Source organism: Centrocercus urophasianus, unplaced genomic scaffold (assembly GCF_019232065.1).
Source record: "Centrocercus urophasianus isolate 14NV4802_14NV808 unplaced genomic scaffold, USGS_Curo_1.0 seq_11, whole genome shotgun sequence".
Lineage (NCBI taxonomy): Eukaryota > Metazoa > Chordata > Aves > Galliformes > Phasianidae > Centrocercus > Centrocercus urophasianus.
The window spans coordinates 84,455,890-84,480,249 of NW_024884253.1; the positions used below are offsets into that span (position 1 = coordinate 84,455,890).

The following is a 24,360-nucleotide window of genomic DNA, read 5'->3' on the forward strand; positions in this document are numbered from 1 at the left end:
GGAGGGGGTGGCTTCCACTGCTGCTCCAAGGCCCTGGTACACAGCTGTCCTGGGGACTGGTGGGCTGGAGTTGCTGAAGCCCTGCTTGGTTCAGCAGGCTGCAGTCACCTATATGCTCATCAAATTCTTGTTGGGGGATTTTGGTTTTGAAACTGAGGAAGTGGCACCAGTTCAGTTTGGAGGGTCACTTCCACAGCCAGTTGTAACTGTAATACGTTAGAGGTGCAGTATGAGAGCAAATATATTTATTCATTTGTAAAGGTCTTTCAGTCCTCCTCTTTAATTGTTGAAATTCTCATTGGTCTTGCAGCGATGGAGTGACATGTGGAACTGATTCTCTTTCCTGCTCTTCTCTGCAACATAGGAGTGAGCAGCCTCCCTTGTTGGAGGTAGATGTACCAGATGGACACGTGCCTGTAATCTTGCCTGGAAGGAAGGTAAGCAATGTACACTATAAACTTACCTGCAAATTATAATGTATTTCTTCAAACATGGACAATACAGGGATTTATCCTCACCATTAAGTGATCTTAAGAGCACCTAGAGAAATGTTTGACAGTCTCCAGGACCCTTATCAGTCAATGGGAGTTGGGAACATAAAACCCTTAAGCTCTGTTGATGGCTTCTCATATCTTTCTCATAAACTGCTACCACAAAAATAATTTTGGCAGGGTTTGGAGGGTCTTACATATGCTCTTCAGCTTCATTTCTTTTTTTTTTTTTTTTTTGAGCCACAATTACTTTGGCCTGCACTGCTACTTATTCAGTTTTCCAAGTGAAATCACAACCTAGCTCTGAAACAGGCTGGAATTCATTAAATTTGAGCAGGATATTTGGTTCTATAGATCTTGTTTGAAAGTCACTTGATGATTCTGATATATTATTACAAATTTACAGTTCTTCGTTGATAATTATGTTCTAAGTCTGTCCTTCAAATTAATCTGTGTGCATACTCTAAACAGCTCTGCTGTGGCTGTAGTTTAAGTGAATTACTTATAGGAATGACACATTTGTTACTAATCCTCCAGCCTCTTATAGCCAAATTCTGTAATTCTGTCAGACTGGTAATTCTTTCTTATGCAAGCAGACCTACTGACTAAATATTTATTCACTCAGTTCAGACCACCACTTAAGCACATGGTTAATTGTAAACACGTGTTTGGGTCTCACTGACTTCAGGAAGGCTAAAGTGCTGTCTTGAATAGGCATTCTTTTCCAAATCAGAGCCGGAAAATTAAATTTGTCCCCCTGTATGAAAGATCAATTCAGCTGTTATGCCTCCAAAGGGAAGCTGAAAGTTCTGTTGGATTAAGGCAAGATATACACTTGAGATGTAATAACTACTGGATAACTTGTCAAGTAAACTTTTGTCCTCGAAAGAATGTCCTTAGCATTTCTGGTATTAAGTGATAGCAATTTTGAAAGTATCTGTGCAGAGATGCGAAATGCAGCTAACTTATCTGGTAGGTAATCATTTTGACATCTGTGACTAGTGAAAAGCCTCGAGTAGTGTTTAAATGGGACCACATTGTGGAATTATAGAATAAGAAATTAATGACTGGAAGCAGCGAAGACTTCTTATATTAAGGGGAAATAAAAGGATTGTGCATGTTTCGTTTGGAGTGAGTCACTGTTTATACGTTCTCTATTCCTGGTGCAAGCCACCCTAATAGAAGCACAAGCCTGTCAATTCTTATTAGAAGCTAGAACAGGAAAAGGACCAAGTGTTGGCTGCCTGTGTGCAGGGACATATGCCACAGATCTCAGGGAAGCAGGATGCTTTCGCCTTCCTTTTAGCTCTGTTGACATCTGCCACAGGAGGTAGAAATGGCCATTCTGAATTTGGGCAAGATGTCCTCAGCTCTTCCTCTGTATCCCTTCCTCAGTGTGTATCTCGCATAATGGCCTGCAGTCATTGCTAGAGGGCAAACGGGTGGAGGACAGTGGTGATGCCAACATGTGGCTGAACAGCATAATAGCCATGTGCTTCTTGTTTAATGCATCTTCATAGCAGTAGCTTGAGTAAATAGTGCTCTGCTGGAATGAACAAGACCAACCATACACCAGGCTGGACGTTGGTTTCTTTTCTTGGGTGACATGAACCCATGTTGGATTTTTTTTTTTTTTTTTTTTTTTCCCCATGGGTTGCAAGTGATAGAACTCAAAGAAACAGCCTCAAGTTGTGCTGGAGGAGATTTAGATTGGGCAATATGAAGAATTCCTTCACACAAAGGGTTGTCTAGCATTGGAAATGGAAACCCAGGAAGATGATGGAATTCCCATCCCCAGAGGTACCTGTGAGATGTGTGCACATTGACTCTAAGGGACTTTGTTTAGTGAAGTGACTCGGTAGATCAGGTTAATCATTGCTCTTAATCATTGATCTTGAAGATCTTTTCTAGCCTAAGTGATTCTATGTACATTTGCAACCCTGGCCACTAAGAAAGCAAACTAGCAAACTTCCCCACATAGGTAAGCATAAAGTGGAAGGCTCTTGGTGGGTCTGCAGTAGGCAGTGTGTGCTCAGTGGAGAGGACAGATCTTGCTTTTGTGCTGCTGTGGGCACCCACTTTAGATAAATGTGTAAAATGGGGCTGAAAAACTCTCAGGAAAACAGGCTAACTGAAAGCATCAAGCCCAAAGAATTGTATTCCAGGCACAAAGCAACCAGGAAGGAAATCTTACGAAGTCTCTTCTTACAGTGCTTCAAAAGTAGTAATAGAAAAGGTTAACCTTCTAAAAAAACATTTTCACCAATTACTTGGCTTTCCCATGACATCAGTCTTCTCAGTTTCTGCAGTCCTTTGAAGAACAACATTACTAATAACTAACCTCATGTATTTCATATAATCCTGAATTTTCCTTTGAGCCTTCGAGGAAAATCACAATTTCCCCTGTGCGAAGCTTGACTTTGAATTTGGAGTTAAGAAATTTTATATGTAGGACATCGCAAAGGAGTCTTGGGAGACCAAAAAGATTTCTTGCTTCTCATGTTTGCAAAATACTTGGCATTAGTCAGATGATAGCGTTTTAATTCCTTACCATCATTTCAGAAGTTCGTATACATAAATGATATACAACATTTGCCCAGTGTATGGGATATACCTAAATATGCAGGTAGTGGGTGGCTCCCTGTTAAAAGGCAATGAAGCTCCCATCTGCTGGTCTGACAGTGAGTCTTGAGAGGTCTGCTGCCTTGTAGGAGCTGAGATTCAGAACACTGCCCAGAGGGTACAGCGTTTTCTCAAGAGCACAGACTGCTATTCCCAATTGCTCTTTCATGTGGGATGGAAAGTGGAACATGGGCAGAACCAAATAAGACTATAAAGCCTTGGGAGTGCAAGTGAAGAACACCGGTGTCCAGGTTATTTTCTCTTCAATTCTGCCAATTGGAGGAAAGAGGGAAGCCAGAAATAGGAAATACATTTCTGGTTATGTGGCTGGTGCTGGTGTAAGGGTTTTCATTGTAATGACAATAGGACTTATTGGACTTACAGGACTCTTTTCTGTGGAGATCATAACCTTTCAGTAAGGGGTGGGGTCCACCTGTCTAGAAGAGGCAGGGCTGTCTTTGGTAACAGGCTGGCCAACCTAGCGAGGCAGGCTTCAAACTGAAGAACTTAAGGGGTGGGATCCAAAATGGCAATACTCATGCCATTATGACTGACTAGGGAATAAGCCATGCCAATGTGAACAGTGACAAATGTTCCTTACCTGCCTCCTGTGACATGAGCCTGAAGGCCAGCCACCTCAAGAGTGTGCATAGCAATGGGGGATCCTCTTGCATCCTTTTAGGGGAACCTGCATCCTCTGCTCTTTTCTTCTCTGAAGTGCCTGTAGACCAATGCACACAGCATAGGGAGTAGCAGGAAGAATTAAAGATCAGCGTGCAGTAGGAAAGCCATGATTTCATTGCAGTCACAGAGATGTGGTGGGGAAGCTTGCGTGACTGGAATGCTGTTGTGAATGGCTATGTACTTTTTAGCAAAGTCAAGCCAGTGGAGTTGCTCTGTATGTGAGAGAACAACTAGAATGTATTGATCTCTGTCTTAAGGATGAATGATGAGAGAGCGTATGGATGAGAATTAAGTGGCAGGCTAATATTAGTGACACCAATGTGGATGTTTACTATAGGCCACCTGATCAGGAGGAGGAAGCTGACAAGGCCTTCCACAGACAGCTGAAAGTTGCTTCACAATCAGAGGCACTGGTTCTCATGGGGGACTTCAACCATGCTAATATTTACTGGAGCAGTGACACTGCCAGGTGCACATAGCCCAGGATGTTCCTGCAGTGCATGGAAGATAACATTCTGATGCAGGTGGTGGAGGAGCCAATGAGGAGAGGCGTGTTGCTGGACCTTGTCCTTACAAACAAGGAAGGACCAGTTGGGGATGTGAAGGCTGGGGGCAGCCTTGGATGCAGTGACCATCAGATAGTGGAGTTCAGGAACATGGAAAAAAAGATAATAAGATGGACTGTAATCTTGGACTTCAGGAAAGCCCATTTTGACTTCTTCAGTGACCTTCTTGGAGGTATTCCATGGATTAGAACACTAGAAGGTAAGGGGGCCTTAGAGAGTTCACTGACGTTCAAGCACCGCTTCCCCAAGCTCAAGATTGGCACATCCCTAAGAGTAAGAAATCAGTCAAAGGTGGTAGGAGACGCACATGCATGAGCACGGAGCTCATAGAAAAACATAAAGAAAGTCTGTGGAAGGTGGAAAAGGGGTCTGGCCAATTGGGAGGAATGTAGGAACATTGTCAGGGCATGCAGGGATGCAGTGAAGGCCAAGGCCCTCTTGGAACTTAATCTGGGCAGAGAAGCCAAGAACAAGAGAGGGCTTTTTTAAACGTGTAGGTAGTGAAGGAAGGTTAGGGGAAATGTGGATCTGCAGCTGAATGAGGTGAATGCCTTAGTAATGGAGGGTGCTGAGAAGGTGAAATTACTGAATGCCTTCTTTGCTTCAGTCTTTCCATCCCTCGGGAATCTCAGACTCTGGAGGTAAGAGATAGTCTGGAAAAAAAGGAAGACTTCCCTGTGGTTGAAGAAGATCTGGTCAGAAACAATCTAGGTGAATTCTGTACACAAATCTATGTACACTGTTGGGGTGCGCTCATGAATGCTGAGGGAGCTGGCAGAAATTATTGTGATGGCCTCTATCATCTTTGAAAGGCCATGGAGAATGGGAGAGAGGCCTGAGGACTGGAGGAAAGCCAACAATACTCCAGTCTTCAAAAAAAGGCCAAGAAGGAGGAGCTGGAGAACTACGGAACAGACAGGGAACTTCTAGGGAGAGTCCAGTGGAGGGCTACAGAAATGATTAGGGGTCTGGAGCACTTCCCATATGAGGAAAGGCTGAGAGAACTGGACTGTTCAGCCTGGAGAAGACTGGTGGGAGGGAATCTTATCAATGCTTATAAATATCTGGTGAGTGGGAATCAAGTGGATCAAGCTCTCTTCAGTGATATCCAGCAACAGAACAAGGGGCAATGGGTACAAATTAAAACATAGGAAGTTTCATATAAACTTGAAGAAAAACTTATTTACTTTGAGGGTTACAGTGCGCTGGAACAAGAGAAGTTGAATATCTCCAGAGAAGGAGACTCCACAAAACCCACCTGGATGCTTTCCTAAATAACCTACTCTAGGGAACCTGCTTTAGCAGGGTGTTTGAACTAGATGATCTCAGAGATTCCTTTCAATTCCCACAGTTCTGTGATTCATTGAGTAGGCTGAATCCAGTGGTGTTTCTATCAGAGAAGAGCTATGTTTTATGGTGCCTACTAATGCTGAAATGTTGATAGTGACTAGAATAGAATATCCTAAAGTGCTCCAGATGTACCTGAATAAGGGCCTAATCATGTAAATACCAGGTGTATTGCTTCTAATAGGTCCCTAAGGGCTGGCTTGTCACTGCAGTAACATGGCCTTTTGTGGATGGAAGCAGAGGCTAGCTGTTTCATCCACTGGGATGTTCTGTGTGCCCTGAATACAGGCCAAAATGCTGAGCAAACATGGTTGCAAATATCTCAGACTTGTTCCTTTCCCCTGTTTTCCCTGCACAATGTCTTTTTGTGATTCTTTTTTTTTTTCTGCTTTTTTTTTTTTTTAATTTTCTGGGTGCACTCTGAAATTTTTTTCAACTCTGAAAGCAAGCAGAATAATTGAATAAACTTGCTGATGTTCCCCATTTTGTGACCTGATAATTCTCTCCATCAGATTATTCAGGAAAAATAAAGGGGGGGGGGAGAAGGCAAAAAGGCAAAAGAAGGAAAAAAAAAAAAAAGAGCCTTTGTCAGCCTCCATAGCACTATTCACTGCTTTACTAACAAGTTACAGTGAGAATATCAGCTTCCTGTCCTTTCATTGAAGACCATTGATCTTTTTCTCTGGTAAACATAAGGGCCATAGCTTTTGTTTGGCTTGCAGTCTCCATTTATTTCAGGGATGAAAAGTGCTGTTGTGGCTGTTCTGCAGAACAAAAAACAGGACAATGGCAGTAGGACAATGAGTGGGAAGCACATAGTGGTTGTCAGAGAGAGATGCTGGGTGTTTGGCCCACCTCCATAAACCTGGTGACCTTCATGGAAAGGACCCTGAGAGGCTCTGACCAAGCAGAAATGGAATTTCAGGCTGAGCACTGCTGTTTTCTGTTGAATCAGCCCAGTAGAGGACAGGTGGCAGGATATGCTTGTCCTAAGGAGAGGTACAACTCTTAGAGTGGGCAGGTGATAGGAGGAATGTGGTGGCAGTTCTGATGTCTCCCTGGCTCTGTTGCTCATCGCCTCAGTAATTAAATATCGGTTAATCATGATGAATGATTGTGACTAGATGTAGCTTCTGAGTTGGGAAGGTGTGCTGCAGCTGTGATCCTTTAAAGGTACCCTAATGAGCAAAGTCCCTTTGCTGCAGATAGCTGAATACAGGGGAAGAGCTTCTGGTTTGGGTAAGTAACAAGCACAGGATAGGATCGGTGGCTGGACTGGCAGAGCCTGTGTACAGAGAGTGTGCAACTGAGGTGGTGGGCTGGCAGCCCTGCAAAGAAATCAGATGTTTTTCACCTAGGCAGTCCAGTGAGTGATGCTTTAGAAAACAGAGCAGTGATCTGGGGTTTCCCTTGATGGTGGTAAGATGTCTGAAAATGTGTTACTGCTGGCAGAAAGCGAATGTATGCTTTATCTGATCTGACGTAGTAAGAAGAAGTTATTTTTTGCCCTTTCCTGTATTTCAAGCTTTGATTAGGCAAGCAAACTTTTCCTTGTTGACTTTCAATGCATGCAGGTGTTTTTCTTGGCCATACTGTTCCTAAACTTTGGAAAGCTTAAGTACGAGAGAAATATTATAGCAAGTCTCAGGGAAAAATTTCCTGTGAAAGCCCAGATCTATTGAAATCAAGACTTGTTGATTTTTCTTTTCTTTTGTTTTGATAGCAAAACTTTATTTCAGTGCAATTCTGGCTTTTCTTAACTGCTGCTTATCTATCTTATGCTGATGTTGGCTTGGCTACCAGCCACAACTCTAGGATGCCAGGCACCTGGCATCTACAGAGCAAACATGAACCTTTCCCCTGAAAGTTTACACTTATGGCTGTTCACATTAAGATTTCCAAGTTTGGTTTTAGCTTCAAATAGTCAGACTGGAGAGTTCTTCGGCTGCTGAGCTCATAGCATGCGATGTGCAAACCTTTCTGGAAAAAGTACATGAAAATAAATAAGTTGCAAGGATGCATATCTACCAGTACTGGTTTTGCTGTGTACAGCTTTAGAGCTGTACTTGTGAATTTAGGCTAAGTAAGAGAGGATAATGCAAGACCTTTGCAGCATTGAGAGACTGAGTAACTTCATTTTCTTCCCCTTTTATGACTGTTGATGAACTACTTGCTTTTCAGTCATGGTCCTTGCATGATTTAGCAATATATTTTCCCTGAAACTTAATGAATGAAATGCTTTCAACAGAATTTATCTAGACTGTTATAGACTTCCATAACTTGATTCTATGTACAGCACATAAAATGAGGGAAATCTTAGAATGGAGTGAAACTGCATTTTCCATGAATTAAAACGTCAGACGGCTAAAATGCTATGGTGACTAAAAACTCATTTCAAAATGAGTTCTGAAGAGCAACGTCTGAAATGCAGAAGTCTCCTGATTTGACTAAGTTCCATCTCATGCTAACACTCTTCACTGCTTACTGTAGGTAAATCTGCAGAGAAAGGTGGGCAGAATACAGTTATCCAAGTTAGTCTGCATGAGAAGCTTGTGTTATGAGACTCAGGCTCTTTTAAATTATTATGCTAGGCTAAATTTCTTTTAATATTACAGACACCTGAGCAATCTGATAATTATCCAAATACTTTAAACATGAAAATGTATATTTCACAGTTTTTTTTACAGTTGTGCATAGGGTGCACCTGTTAAGTGAGAAGAAGATTGTAGACTTCTGTATGGGACATATTCTTCATTCATGCACCTTTTTGGGGTAATTTTGTTGGTCATATATTGCTATTATGCAATTGCAATATATATTGCTATTATTGCAACCCATGTCCTTGTGAAAAGTGTGAACTTAAAGCACACTTCTGCAGTGACGAAACTTCTGCTTTGGTTTTCATCTTCTGGCATTGCGCATCTGAAAATTCTGGACCTGTGAGCTCTTGACTTGTGTTGGGCTGCCCCATTGATTTCATGGGGCAAGTCAGTATTGAGAAACTAAGTGAAAACAAAAAGTCTTTGCCTAGACCTGGGGAAATGATGATTATTTCAACAGCTTGTGGGTGTTGTTCTTGCTGTTCTCCTTGCATTGTGTGAATCCAGGTGGAAGCTATGCTGGCCAAAATAGCAATATAATGCTATACCTATAAGGGAGGAGGCTAATTCCCACAATGTAGGTTAAGCTGAAAGAACAGCAGTGATACAAAGCTGTTGACTACTCAAGTGACATAACCCCTTTTTCTTACTATGAAGACACTTTTTCAGCTTCAGTTCTAGAGACAAGGCCTAAGTGTTTGAACTCTGTTCTCACGTTGCCACGTGGCCTCATTGAACTTGATAGTTTGCCAAGGCATGCAGGGTAAGACATCTTCAGATGTGTGATCTCAAAATGCCATTTTTTTCCCCCAGCTGCTACCAAGACAGCCCTGCCCTGTAGGGAAGGAATGGGCTGAGGCCAACATCTGAGTGGAACAGTACTGCCCAGCCACCATGTGTTTCCTTTGTCATTCTTGAGACCTTCCCTTTGCTTGGATGATAACTTTCAGGTACTCTGAGAATCATGAGTAGCAGTGAACCTGTTGGGTGGTTTTGGGTGTTTTCTTTGCTGTCTCTGAGTTGCTGGGGAGGTGACACTAGTGCTGGCTACCTCAACCCTGTGGGGTGGATGGGATGATAGGAGGCTGCTGCTGGAAAAAGCAGGAGGGAGAGCCCTGCTCACTGAGGCAGGGGCAGGAGTGCTTGGACTGCAATTAATCAGAGCAGATTTGGGCTGGAGTAAATATTCATCTTCCTCTTCAGAAGTTGCTGTGGGAGACCTACAGCCTGGAAATAGATTTTCCTTCTCTTGTAAAAGGCAGGATCTCCTACAGCTCCAGACACTGCTTGCTACTGGGGCTCCAGGTTTTGGGCAGATGCATGTTTACAGTCACATCATGATGTACTTTTTGGCTACTTGTTTGCAGCCTTTTCTCTTGTTCTTTTTCCCCTCTTTCCTATTTTTTTAATATAATTTTTTTTTTTTCCCTCCTTTAGTGATTAGAAACGGACACACTTTGCCAAGGCTTATTAAAACAATCCTGCTTCTGTCAGGAGGCTTGTGTTAGAATTGTGGAAGGATGGCTTTTTTTTTTTTCCCTAGTGTGAAATGGGTCTGAGTACTGGGGCAAGGATTAAATAAAAGAGAAGGATGACAGGTGGTCTAAATCCTGCCCTGAGTTCTCCTCTTCAAAGGTAGGCTATATCCTAGATGTTCACATTCTCCTGCAGAATTTTGGGGATTAGCACAAATTGTGGCCTAATGATGTGACCAAGCCTTTATGTTGCTGTTCTCCTCCTGGGCAGCTTGTGCTGTAGCCCTTAGGTATGCTCCAGGCTAAAACAGTGTCAGGTGGAGCAGAGGGCTGGGGTGATGGAGAGAAGCAGGAGCTTTCTTGGCTGCCACACCATCCTGTACTGAGCACACTCACAAGCAACTTGCCTGTGCTGGAATTTGCCTTTTGTTTCCAGCCTCCATCTTTAAAAAAAATCTGTGGAAAAATATAGGGGTGCCTGCTACTTTTAATGCATGCTTGCTTGTTTTGAAAGGTCATATCAGAAAGGCCTTATGTTTTAAGTTAATATGTATCTTCCAGCTGCTTGCTTCTGCAGATATCCATTACATATTTGTGCTGCCTGTAGGCTGGGCTGGAGGGAAAAAAGGATGTGATACAGGAGGCTTAGTGAGGGGTGGGCATGTGGCCTCAGCAAGGTAATAAAGCTGGGATGGGGTGGCCATGCATGCAGTGGTTAGGGCTGAAGCCATCCTTCTAAGAAAGCCCTGAATGAAAGCTTTCTAAAAATAAATAAATATGTAAAACAAACAAATTGAAGAAAAGCCCCAGAAGAATTTCCTATGGGTGTCATAAATGAGGATAACAGAATTCTAAAGGAAGAGGTAGTTTTAAATCATTTCAGTGATACTCCATAAATCTTTCACTCTGTTAACCTGGCTGCAGGCTTATGTTGGTACAAATGTATAAAATGATCGAATATGTAAATCCCTGTGTGCATGTAAATGTACTGGTGAGATGCAAGATTTCCAGCTTTCCTTTTTTTCTCTTCGCACTGGAATTGAGTTCAGGAGCTCACTGGTCCAATGTTTTGCCTTTGCAGTTGCCTATGCCTCCATAATGGGACTAATCGGTATGCAAGGAGTTGCACTGGTGCATGGAAGAGCATGCAACTTAATACTAAATCACTTTGATCAGAATTTAAAACCAATTCCATTTTTGTCGCATGGAGAGAGGTTAACTCAGAGACACTAGAGCAGTTCTGAATTTGTTTAAAGATACCAGTCAAGAATTCTGTTCAAAATACTGCCTTGGAAAGATGTGGTTAAAGCTGGTCATCAGTCACAGATCATAAAGTATAACTTTTAAAATAATAATATTAAGAAAAAATAGCGCAAACTTCTTTTCTGTAGAATTAGATTTGCATTTCTTGAAAATTGTACGCCTTTCCTCACTTATTTTTTCAGTGGGGAAGGCAGGTTGTGAGGAAGACTAATTTATATTTTATGAGTAATGTAGTAATCTTGAAGAACTGCAGAAATCTTCGTGACAATTGATATGCGAAATATTTACTCTTCACTATCTGTACTCTACTGTCATGTTGTACTCTGGTGTTGCATGAACTGAGAGCATCACTTACACTGATAGCTCTAGGAAGGAAGTACTGTATTGTAGAACAGGATATCAGAGGACTAAACATGTCAGTGCACAACCATAGTGTTATGGTTTGCAAGGAAATGACAGCAGACCTCCCAGTCTGATGCTGGAGGCAGGGCTTCCAAGTGACCCAGAGGCATGTGCAGAGATATCACCTAACTTGCTGTGTGTCCCTTTGAGCTGATGCTGTGATGCTTGCACGTGAAGCGCAGGAGCTGATAAGGCAGTGATTCTATTGAGCAGCAGTGGGAAGGAGCGGCTGCTCGGACACAGTGTCAGAATGGAAGCCAGCTGTAGCAGTGAAAGTCTCACAGGGTTAACCACAAAGTCCGCCTGCAGCTGCTGCAGCTCAATACCCAGCATTCACATGCGGCCTCGCCAAACTGCCTTGTGACATTTTTTGATTCATGTCAGGGACAGAGTACCATTGTTTGGGGGAAAAATAACTGTTTTATAAAATGTTCTGCAGGCTTTCAGTCATTTAGTCTTTATTCTCTTCTCTGTGCCACTCTCTAGGCTGGAAAAAGTTCTCCTTGCTTTGTTTTTCAAATTGCTGCTTTAAAAAAAAAAAAAAGTGTTTCTGGCTTCATTTCTTTCAATGAGAAGCATGAGCTTCTCTGTCAAGCTCAGGGAGAGGCCAGTGGTGGGCCATTTTGCCTTAGTTGCATTGCTGTGACTGGAAGAATACAGAGCAGAAGCATGCTCTGACCAGCCAGGAAGGACGGTGGGGTTCAGGGGATGGTCTTCCCTCTGGTGACAGGTTTCAAGGAAGGTTTGTGAGGGTGTATATCACCCTGATATGAAGCAGGTCTGCTGTCAGGCCATCGGTGGGGCCCAAGCAGTGGGCTCTGGTGATGGAAGCTCTGCTCTTGACACCTTTCAGTGCAGAGAGAAAAAGCCTCTTTGTTTTTCAGATGTATGGAAAAGTTTTAAACTGTTGGTCACTCATTGCCCTGGGTAGCCCCATATTGTGCTGCTAGCTGGAGTTGTAGGCCAAGCATCTATATGGGACACGGTGAAAAGGCCTTCACCATTCTCAAGCTGCCCAAGGATCGGAGGAAGTGCTGCTGCAGGGGCCTGCATGCGTTTTCTCAGCTTTAATGCCTCATTTGCTTTAAGTGCACAGAAGGACTTGAAGTTTGAAGAAACAAATTAATCCTGTTGCTTTTTCGGTTCAGATTTTGGAGTCTCTCCCCAACATCCACGTCACAGTGGATGCCCATCGTGATGTGGTTGGAAAGAAAGTCCTGGTGAAAGGATAGTTTAAAAATGGAAAAAAGTGCTGCTCGTTGTCCTCTCAGGAGTTCGGGCAGAGATATCTCCAAGCCTGCTGTTAGATCTTATAGGAGTCCTGCAGCATCCCCATGAAACAGAGCAGGACTGGGCCCAGGTTCTCCAGGCTCTGAAGCAGAGCAACAGTATCCAGGCCAGCTCTGCAGAGAGCCGGTGCAGGCACTAGCAAAGCTTATTAACTCTGGCTCTGTGCAATCTGAAACGGGCTGGATTGCTCCAGGACTAGGAGGAGCAGCGTATGTGCAGTGCTGAACCTCTACAGAGCTGGCCTGGGAGCCTCTGCTTTGTACCAGACTGCAGCCACAACCTGGATGAAGCACCAGTGGGTAACTGGGAGCTGACCAGAGGGCAGTGGCAGGTTAATTAGACATCTGCAGGCTATTCTTAAACCTTCCTTTTAGAAATTTTAATTTTTTCTTTTTCAGTTTCAAAATAGGATGCTGTTTAAGAAAAAAAAAAAAAAAGTTAAGGAAGGAAAAAAAAAATGAATTAAGGCCTTCTGCCCAGATTGGATTAGAACACAGTTCTTACTAAATTGAAGACTGATGTGGTCTGATTTAATCTCTCAGTAATTTCCCTTTCCCAGGTACTAAAAACTGTGGCTCAGCACGGCTTTTTTGATTTTCCTGTCCTTGGATTTACTTTCCATATTTTGCATTCGTGTGTTTTTCTTGCCCGATTCTTAATGTGCTTAGCCTGTTCGGATGAATATAAGATCTCAGTAGTAGCATCTGAGATCGTAATCTGTCTATATCAAAGGCCAGAATTATTCCCTGTTGTTTGTAAAGGAATTATTTAATAAGTAATCCTTGTAAGTGTCAACATTACACATGAGATGACATAACACTTGGGGAAAGTAAGGACTAAGCCAATATTCCCACACCAGCTTCAAAGCTAAACATGCTTTCACATACAGATGCTTCCTATTTCTCATCTGCGGCTTCTATTTTCCCCTAATTGGAGTTGACACTGGAAGGACCAGTTCTCCTTTTTCTCCTCCTGGATGTTTTGATTGGAATGTTAATACCGTCTTCCTTCATTACCGGGCTGTGCGGGGTGTTCTTCAAGGTATAGCATTGGCTTTCCTGCAGAAGCTGCGCTTGCCCCAGTGCCAGAGAGGTGTTAATGCATAGCTGGCTCCTACTGGTGCAGCAGTCACAGACACATGAGGACTGGCCTTTTGGGAGCAATTGAAATCTGGATTGAGATTTGTCATTTCAGGCCTGTTCTGCCCAAAAGTAAACTTCCTGCTGAATGAGTGCAGAAAGTAATGGGGCTGTTCTGCAAGTAAAATAGTGAAATCTTGGAAGCTGAACACATGCAAAATATTTTTTCCTCAGAGTGTTTCTACATGTTGAAAACATCAATCTCTGCAAAAATCTGAAAGTGTTGGCCTCTGGGTGGCAAATAACTCCTCCAAGGCTAGCAAAGCCTCCTCTGCTTCTTGCAGAACCCCTCCCCATCCCTGCCCCACCTCCTCAGCAGCAAGCTGCACTGCACATCCCTCCCAGACAAATTCAGTCCCTCTGAGAAACACTGATGAATTTCTGTGTTGTGAATTCAAAAGATGAAATTGTCATGGGGAGTTTATTCTTTTTGCTAATAAGGCAAGTCTCTTCAAATCATCCCCCGTTCCTTGCCTTCTGAAAGCAGTCTCTGAGGTGGAACAGTGCAAAAAAGAGTGAAAACAGCAAAATATGTCATGTCCCTGTAGATGTTCCCAGCCCCTTTGGGGTATGCAGGTCCTGGAGTGCCCACGGCCCCCTAGGAGTTGTGTAGCTACCAGAAAATGGTAGCAGCTTCTCCAGAACTTCCAGTCCTGCATGTCTCTATTCTCTGAAATCATTGTTGCTTGCTGAGGAGCTGTTGGGGTGGATTTTTTTTTTAATTTTTTTTTTTTTGTCTTTTTGGAGAGCAGCTCCCTTTCATTGTGCTGCATTTGCCCAGTTGATGGAGGCTGAGGCTCTTCTGTGTTGTGATGCTATAAATAACACTGATAAAGTAATGTCTGAATCTGCTGGGGGCTTTCTGCATGTTTTCCCTGCAAGAGTAATGTTAAAAGGACACATGGACCTCTGCTTCCCCAGCACTGACTTGCCAACTATCAAGCTCTGCCTCCTTTCATGTACTTATTTTCCAAATCCTTTTGGTTCTGCTCTCAGTGTTTGTCCCTAGGCACGTCCAGGTGCCATAAAGCCTAGATTGTAATGGGGCTGTTTTGTATACTCACTGAACGAGTAATAACTCCATGATATCTTAACAATAAATGTTCCATTCTGAGCAAATGCTGTAAGTGCTTGCAGACAAACTAGTGGAAAACATAGATTCATCATGGATCACCATAGAGGACCCTATCTACTGCATGGTGTCTAACTCATGTTCTTCTTTTTTTTTTTTTCTTGTAGGAGGTGTGAAGGTGCCTTGGGACCTCTCTTAATCTGGGAGGACCGGGAAGCAGGCTTGGCTTGTTAAGCTTGGAGAAGAGAAGGCTCCAGGGAGATCTTATTGTGGCTTGAAGAGAGCACATAAACAGGTGGGATATGACTGTTACGTGAGTGGATAGTGATAGGACAAGGGGGAATGGTTTTAAACTAAGGCAGGGGAGATCTAGGTTGGATATTAGGAGGAAGTTTTTCACTCAGAGGGTGATGACGTGCTGGAACAGGTTGCCCAGAGGAGGCAGTGGATGCCCCATCCTTGAAGGCATTCAAGGCCAGGCTGGATGTGGCTCTGGGCTGCCTGGTCTGGTGATTGGTGACCCTGCCCATGGCAGGGAGTTGGTCCTTTTCAACCCAGGCCATTCTATGATTCTATGATTTTTCTTCTACATGAGTAAAGACCAGTGGCTTCAGTGCTGGTTGACCTGGAAAAAAAGCATTGCCCTAAGCCCTCCAGTCCATGTGGTTGCTCTATTTCAGACCTTCTCATTTCCCACAGGATGCTGGGCAGGTGTAAAAGGATGAGGTATCCCATGGGACTGGGTCTCTGCTGGCATAAGGAGAGAAGAGTAAAATCAATCTCATTACAAAGCTATTCTTTAGGCGTTTTTTACTTCTGTTACCAACTTAGTTGTCCCTCTGCTTTTTTTTCTTGATGTGGCTAGCTTGTGACCTTTAAACACAAGGGTTATTGAGGCAAAATGATTGCTGTAATTGTTCATTTTAGATGGCAAATGACACACGGCGTTCAGGTGTATTATTTAGGATCCAGGTCTGTAAAATAGCAATTCTAAGAAAAGTGTGAGGAATACTGTAAAGAGTTACAGTGCCTTCTCTGAGTTTCTTGTTAAAGTTGAATGATTTTTACTTTTGTGGAAATGAGAGAGACAACCAGTGCAGGCTCAGGAAGCATTTTGTGAGCTTTCGTCACATCCCCTTAATCTGAAACTGTGTGAGGTCTCCTGTGGTCCAGGTCTGTGCTTCTCTTTAACAGACACTGTGGTGCTAATTGTGTTATAGCTTTGCATGAAGGACAAGTGCTCCCCGGGGACCAGGATTACTCCTTCAAAATCATTTTCATCACAGATCTAAATGGTATTTGATCAGAATATACATTTTTAGAGGCAAAGTACAATGGTATTAGCCCAGAAAGCTTGGGACAGGCACCATCTCCCTACATCTTTTTATGCTGCCTAGTGTCTGTGGTACTGCTGCAATATGAATATGCCAACTAAATTTCTAAATTTCCTGTCCATTTGTTATCACAGTGTTCTTTCGGGAAAGCCATGTATAATATCACGGAGCTATATCAAGCATTATTCCTTGTCTTCAATTCTCAAGTCCTCTGTTATTGTTCCCTAGAAAAGTGATACCTTCCTTATCTGTTAACTCCTACCACATATCACAAGGCATTCCTGCAAATTCCCATCAGCTGTGGCAAACTTATCTTGTAGACTTATGCAGTGATTTTGATGGCCATACAGACCTGTTTGTTTTGCTCTGAACTAAATTAATGACGCTGCGATGGCACCTGCTTTACCACTGAACTTCTGAAACTCTCCTAATATACTAATCAGCATGTCAGTGGAATATTCTTTCTCGATAGAGACAAGCCTGGTGAAATGGATTAGACATTCACATGGCATTGCATAATTCAGGGAGCAGGCATGGTGCATATGATTTGCATTAATAGCCTCTACTGCAGCAGCTTCTCGCAGGTCTCTCTCATTAGATAGAATGTGGAAGCTTCCAGACTGTCAATCAATTACAGTAATTTCCTCTCCATATTTATTGCATTGCAATCACTCACGGTTACCATTAAGTGACATTAATACAATACAATGCTACCTTGCTTTTTCCAGCGCTCCTCTTACAGGGAGCTTAATCTGTATAAGGCTGAGAGGCTTCATTATATCGGAAAAGGTGTCTTCTCTCTCTAGCTCAGTGTAGTGTGGTTTGTCCATGGAAGGGAGGAGGATGCAGCACTTTGTGTTGCTGTTCAGCAAGTCCTCTTCTCAGGAGTTGAATCTATTGCATCAGGTTAGAGATTGCTCCTGCCCAATGGTGAGCATCCTGTTGGAGTTCAGCAGGTTCATCAGGAAGGAAGATGCCTTTATTAACTGTAGCAGCTGTGCAGCTCACGTGGCACAATTAGGTGCATCAGCGTGGGCATTAGCATGATTTTGTTTATAGGCATCTTACCTTGTTGGATGCCCATGGATCTTCCTGGTGGAGTAATGTCGGCCATGTCTGCGGATGTAGGCACTCATATTAGGCATTCTTGTTGGAGAGCCTCTTCCCTCCTTGCTGCCCTTCCTGGTTCACTGATGGTGTTGAAAACCTCCTGCCCTTCCACAGGTAAATGAGGCTGACCACAGGTTTGATTAGGTTTTCTTATTCCTTAGATCCAATATGTCCTTTCCAAACCTTTAGAAACTTGATTTTAAACTTGGAAGGTGATCTTTTTCTTTGGGTAGGTGGGAGAAGAAACATCTTTGACAGATCAGAAAAAAAGGAGTTGGATTCATATCTCCCATGGACTCTGCTGTAACGTTCCCCCTCAGCTTCCTCCACACTGTGCTATAAATGCTATCTCTAGAATGCTATCTTTGCTCTCTTGCTGACTTTGTCTGAGGGACTGTTTCTGCCCTTTTTCGGTTGTGAGGTGCTTTTCCCAGCTTGCTGAGCTGACGTGATGAAATTCTCTCACCGCTCATCAGTAAACACTTCATCAGCAATTCTGCACATGCCCAAGGGCTTTTCTTCTCCTGTCTGTGTTGAATTTTCTGGTGCTTCTCTCTTCTTCAACTCTCCTTCTAGGTTGGATGCTTTTCCACTTATCTCCATCTCCCTCTTCTTTGATACATGTCAGAGACTAAGCAGCATCAGTTGCCACTATGTCCCCGTTCAAGACCCTCCTTGAAGCTGTTGCTGCCAAATATGCTGGATGTCTTCCTTTTCACAGTGCTCCACTTCCATCCTTGTCATTCATGGGTAACAGTTCAATGATCTTTCCCCTTCTCTGTCCACTGAGCTCATTTAAAATCCAAACAGTTTCTGGCTGTCAGCTCTCCTGTTTGTGACTTCCACTCTGTTTACTTCTGTCTTCAAAATCTTTCCTGTCACCTCTCATCACTGGAATTGTCAGAGCCCTTCTAAGATATTTATTTCCCCATCTCTCTTTTGTTCTTGTCCACAGCTTCTTGTTTGAAATTGAGAAGGGCCTCTGTTTGTTACGCTGTCATCATGTTTTTTAGGTATGCTTGCTGCTTGAGTTTTCCTAAGAACAGGACTGGTCTTGGCTTCTGATATTCACTGCTCAGACCATGGCTTAGAGGTCTGCTTTACTGCTTTATAATCAGTTCCGTAGCTGTGTGACTTTCACACTTTTCATTCTTTTACAATCATGAGTTTTGCTCACAGGTTTAAACAAGTTTCCCTCTAGACGGGAGCGGGTTGAAATTTGAATTGGCATTTCTGTTATGTTCCAGCAGTCATCTCTGGATTTTAGGGTTCAGCCTTCTCTAAACACATGCTAGGCACGAACTTGGGATGCTCTAGTAGACTTTCCCCGAAGGCTTGGGTGGCTGTCATATCACATCTCTTGCTTTAGGCCAGGCTTTTCACCCGAGGCAGACTTATGTTCTCAATTTGACTGCTGGCTAAACAATATTTAAGCATCTAAGTAAATGCCGTTTGATTTCTACAGCTAGCAGATGATTTAGTTGGGAGTTCTGAGCACTTTCCAGTAAGCTTTATTGAGTTATCTCTGGTAATTCATTATAGTTAATGGTGTGCATTTTTTTTTTTCTGACCATGCAATCATTTGAGGATTTAGCAGTGTGCACTTAAAATGTAACCAGTGGTCTGTTCCTACCTCTTTATAGAGTGGATCATACTACTTTCTGACATTTGTTGCTTCAAGGAATGTTTCAGTGAGTTTCAGTATTTGAATCAGAACTGTGAATGTGACTACTCAGGAAATAAAATAATGTATAGGGCAATCCTGATCACTTAATCTAGATGTCCATAGGTCAAACTCAGCCTGTTATCAGTGATTTTAGAATAAAAATGTATGAAACATAAAAGGACAGATACATTCTGTGACTTGAAAAAGACTGAAGCAGTGAACTGTCCTGTGAATTATTCACTCTCTTTCAGTAATAATGTAACTACATGATGGATGTTTGTCTGCCTATTAGTGACTCAAAGTTTGTTAACAACAGGAAGCACTTCACCTGCACTTGCACACGATTAGTATGCATTGCTTTAGAGGAGTATGTCTTCATGGTCTAACAATATAAAAGGTGCTAAACATTCTTCTTGCTGGTGAAGGTCGAAAGGTAGTCATGATCCCTCTGTACAGCGATAGTGACCTTGAAGAAGTACTCTTTTAATTTGTAGCTGCAATGTACTAATATGAGTTGACTGGTACTGTTGTTGTTGTTATTAGCTCTGTTATTTGCTTTTGCCAAGCTGGTTCTAATGACATTGCAGCCTTGGTGGATCTGAGTTGATTGACAGAGTTGTAGGAAACAACCTCCAAGCAGTTAACTGGCGTGCCATCTCCTGAGAGCAGAACTCATACCGAAGACCTTTCAAGAGTGTGGGGAACACATGTGCTGAGTGAAGTCCCACGGGCTGAGCGCAGGGGTGTGCGATGCGTGGAGCAGTTGTGTGAAAGCTTTCCACATAAGGAGATCTGCAGGAGGGCGCAGTGACTTGCTGATGGCTTGAGTGCTGTTCCCAGAGAACGTTCGTGTGAGCTGGGGAACAACACGTAATGTTTCCGTGTGATTAATGAGAAACTGTCATCTGCAACAGAGTCAGCGCAGTGCCTCCGTAGCTGTGTGCATCAAACTCTCAGAGCCAGCCCACGGTGGAATATTAGTGGAATTACTCAGCAGATTACTTCCATGTTGTTTTTGTCAGCTTATTCATCCTGACGCCCATTTGATAAAAGGAAGGGGGTGCGAGAGCTTGCGTTACGCTTTTTTGTTAGCGTCTGACTAGTGGCTCTTCAAAAGGTCACGGGTACTTGAAGCTGTTTCAGACTGGTCAGACCACGGCTATTAGTCATGGTGCATTATTCACCCCCGTCTCTCTTTCTTTCATTATTCTTCCCCTTTCTTTTAGTAGAAGAAATGATCTTTGGCAAGGAAACAATAGCTGAAGGAAGCAATTTTTTTTTTTTTTCCGGATGTTAAGTTTTTCCACCGGAATTTAATAGGAATTATTGGCACACTATTTGCTACAGGATGACCTGACCTCCCCTGTGACAGTTCACAAGTGCAGGATGCAGGAGACGTCTTAGGTTTTGTCTGCTTGTTTTCCTGTTGAGCGTGGTGGCTTTGCTGTACCCACAGTGCTTACTGGGAAACCATTCTGGCCTTACCTAGTTTGCTGCCACAGGGTACTTGTTCTATGAGAATGATTTAGCAGCATTCCTCTACATCTTTCAGTTGCTTCTTACATTTAAAGCAACCTAAGAAACAAAAACAAAAAGCTAATGAAAATGGGTGAAAATTGGTGAAATTTCACAATTCTTCCCCGGATGGAGACACTGATTGACAGCTGTTAGTCTGACATGGCTGTTTTTTTGTAAGTGGAAGCTAGTAGGGGCTTATCCTGTAAGCTGTTTGTGTAGCAGTACAGCCTGCTGAATCCACCGCCTTCAACCTCTATTTGTTTTGGTTCTGTGTGGATATAAAAGATGTTCCTTGCCCCAAAAGTATATCTTTGTGATAGACAACCAACTGGAAGTGAAAAGTATTAAAAACATAAGGTTTTTAGGAAATAGTTGCTGTGTGTAACTTAGTCAATCAGCAGCTGTAATGCTTTTGTAAGCCATTCAATATGTGAGTGTGAAGACTGGCAGAAAAAAAAAGCAACACTTTCTCCAGTGGAAACAAATGGAAAATATTCATGTAGTGTTATGATCTAAATAGAATTGTGACCTGTATGTTCTTGGAATATGCCTCTTGTTTTCAAACAAAAGGTATATTTCTGTTCAGGCAATGGACAGAAAGGCCATTCAGACAGTAAGCTGGATATAAATTCATGCTAGATAAAATTTTTTATTTAGCTGGGGATCTGAATTTTAAATATATAGAAGCCGAAGTTTATTTGAGTAAAGTCTTAGCATTTATTTTCATGTCCATGAACATGTAAATCACTGCCTATCACTATTTCAGCCCAGAAAGCCAACTGTATCCTGTGATCGAAAGAAGCGTGGCCAGCAGGTGATCAGGCTGTGCACGTCCCTGTTCATTGCAGGGGAGTTGGACTAGATGACCTTTAAAGGTCTTGTCCCTTCCAACTCTAAGGATTTTATGATTCTATCTGTGGCTGGATAGTCTAGTTATTATGGTCTAACCAGACTTTGATTTACAGACTAAGTCCAACAGAATCATTTATGTATGCAAACCAAAGTTTTATACAGTTTCTAACCCAGTTCTTGAAGCTGTTTGGGAAGTGCTAGTTGTGTTGGCTTCACAGATGGCTATAGCAATTTTATAGTTGAAATGTTTTTACTGGGGTGAAAACAGGTGTATCAGTATCTGCTCAAGTAACAGCAGAAAGCACTTATTTTCTGTGTGTGGTTTCAACTTGATGTCAAGATACCACTTGTCTGAAAACCATAGCTGCCCATGGGGGAGCAGGGCTAGGGGAGAGCTGTAACTGGTGCTGTGAGCACCTCAGCTCCCATCTGAAGGCTGCATCCTGGCCAGGCAATGCCTCCAGCCCTGCACAGCAGAGAGGGTCTTAGCCAGGGGATATAACCACCTGGGAAACTTGTACCATGTGTAAGGCTGCTGATGGATCCTAAATGAGCTTATTATTGTTATTATCATCATCATTCCTTATGTATCTTTGTTTATATTTGCCTTTCTTGGTGATGCTATCATGATGTGGTAATGAAGGTCTTCAGAAGGACCTGAGACTTGAACTTTCCTAGAGTTTAAGTTCTCATGTTTCAGGGTTTTCATTAATTTCTTTACTTAAGTGCAGTCTTGAATTCTCAATCAAATGAATAATTCTAGTAGTGATGTTATTGCTGGGATGGATATAAGGCCATAAATGAGGCAAGGTTTTTGTGGAGGGAGTACTGTGTTCTTGCTGGAGTAGTTAATACAGTTACAAAAATGAGCAGATGTGCTTTAGAGCCTGTGAACACTCCTCTAGGCACGAAAAGAAGAGAATGAACTTCAAGGAATGCTGTGCTGCTGCTCTGGGAGGAGGGGGTCAAAGCTTCCTGTTGCTTTAACTCCCCCAGTTCTTGTGTTTCTGTTCAGAGAAACTGTTCAGTATGGGCAGCAATGGCTTTCTGATGTCTCCCCTCTTTTCTCATCTCACCTCTAGAGCAGTCTGCCACTCCTTGCCAGGTGCTGACCATGCAAGCAGGTACAGCTCAGACTTTGCACTCAAATACATCCCCAGGGCAAGGCTGGGAGAGAATTTGTGGTTCTGGTACACCTATTATACCTAAAATATCTGTGTGCTGAGATGGGTGAGTTGGAGGAGTGTTGTTATAGCATGAGCAGACCCAGAGTTCACTATGCTATGCGTCCAGTACTCAGACTGGAGAGATTCTTTTCTTGATAGAGTGTAAATGGGGAGCATGGTTTCCTTCGCAGCCAGAAGCCAAACACCCAGCAGGGACGGTGGTCCCTGCTCCTTTGGCCCCTGTGTGGGCAGGACATGTTGGGGCTCCTTCCACCCAAGTGGACAAGTGTGCTGTCCAGGTGTTCCCCTGCATGCAAGGAGGGGGTTGCTCTCCTCTGAAGTCTCATTTTCCCCCTTCACCCGTATCTTTTAGTTAATCCTCAGCTTCAGCGCTTAACTATCTCTTATCAGGCTGCACAGCAGTCCCCATCATCCTCAAGCCCTTCTTTACGGGTGTTTTGCCATGCCTGCTTTCTCCACCTCATTCTATCAAGAGCCATTACCTTGTGGCCTCTCTTATATCCTTGAAAATATGAGTGCATTTTCCTTAGTGGGTTTAGCTGCCCTTGTTCTGGCTGGTGCCTGAAACTGCAGGTTACAGTTAGACATTCCTTCATGCACTTTCTTCTGCTGGTGCTCTGTGTTAGCGTTTAGTGTAAATGCAGGTCCCAAAATAACCTTGAAGCTAGCTGGCTTGGTGGGGAGCAGATGTGCTGGCAGTATGGTATGCTTTGCTGTGGAAAAGGGGGATGTTCTGGCTCCACTTAGAGCACATCTCTTCCAGCTAGTCCCTTATGTGACATTAATGGCAGCCTAAACAGATGGGCAGAGGTATGAAGATTGAGCAGTGGCCCATGTGCATCTATCCACAAGGAACAGACCCAAAAGCAGAAGGATGAGGTGGAGAAAAGGCAACTTGAGATGCTATAGGTCCCATATGGTTGAATGAAGTTAGTGTTTGTTGTTTATTTGTTGTTTTTTTAATATTTAAATAATCTATTTCAGGGAGTTTCCACTCTTGGCTACAGATTTGCAGCTGAATAACACCAGAATTGTATGTAATCATAAATATATGCATAATTTGGATATTGTCTCCAAAAGTATTAGAACCTTTGATAGAAAAATTGCCGAAGGGGTTTAGGTAGCTAAACCTCAAAAAGGCATACAAGTCACATGACTGTTTAAAGCAAAATCCTGAAAACCTGGTATGTTTAATTTGGCAAAGACTATGAAAGCAGAGATTCAGACTGTTCAGGAGTATCAGAAGGGAGATAGTGCAGGCTGAGTTGCTGATCACCTCCTCACCACAGCATGAGACTAAGTTGCCTCAGTGCTTCCCACAGTGTCTCAAGACCCAGTGGCTTCTGTAAATCTGCTGTATGGTTGTTATCTAAGCATCTGCATTTTTGCATCTCTTGAAAGTGCAGTAGATAGAGAATCATCATGCAAGCTACAGGCAGGACAACACAGCCAGGTGTTATCTGAAATTTGAATGCAAATACCTGCCAAGCACCTGAATCCTGATTTGCAACAACTCTTATCCCAGCTCTGTAGATAATCTTCCCACTGTGCCAAATTGGAAAGGATGGATTTGGGAATGGGAGCTCAAATTAACTATTTCAAGAAGTATGCCAAGCTCCTTCCACTTGGAGTGTTAAGCAGATGGAAGCATAACTCATAGGAGGTGAAGGGTAAATCAGACCTCATTTCAGCTTACATTTAGCTCTCGCAGCATGGTAACAATTGGTGGGTCCTGGCAGAAT

The 24,360-nt window shown here is 42.9% G+C and overlaps 1 long non-coding RNA gene across 1 annotated transcript in view; it reads left to right on the forward strand.

Annotated features, from left to right (window-relative positions):
* Positions 1 to 315: 315 nt before the first annotated feature.
* The window catches only part of LOC122155185, a 157,248-nt gene continuing 133,203 nt past the window's right edge, over positions 316 to 24,360 (forward strand). Inside the window, exons 1-2 of the long non-coding RNA XR_006167157.1 lie at positions 316 to 437; positions 15,119 to 15,246. This is a non-coding gene — a long non-coding RNA (uncharacterized LOC122155185). The remainder of the gene's footprint in view (positions 438 to 15,118; positions 15,247 to 24,360) is intronic.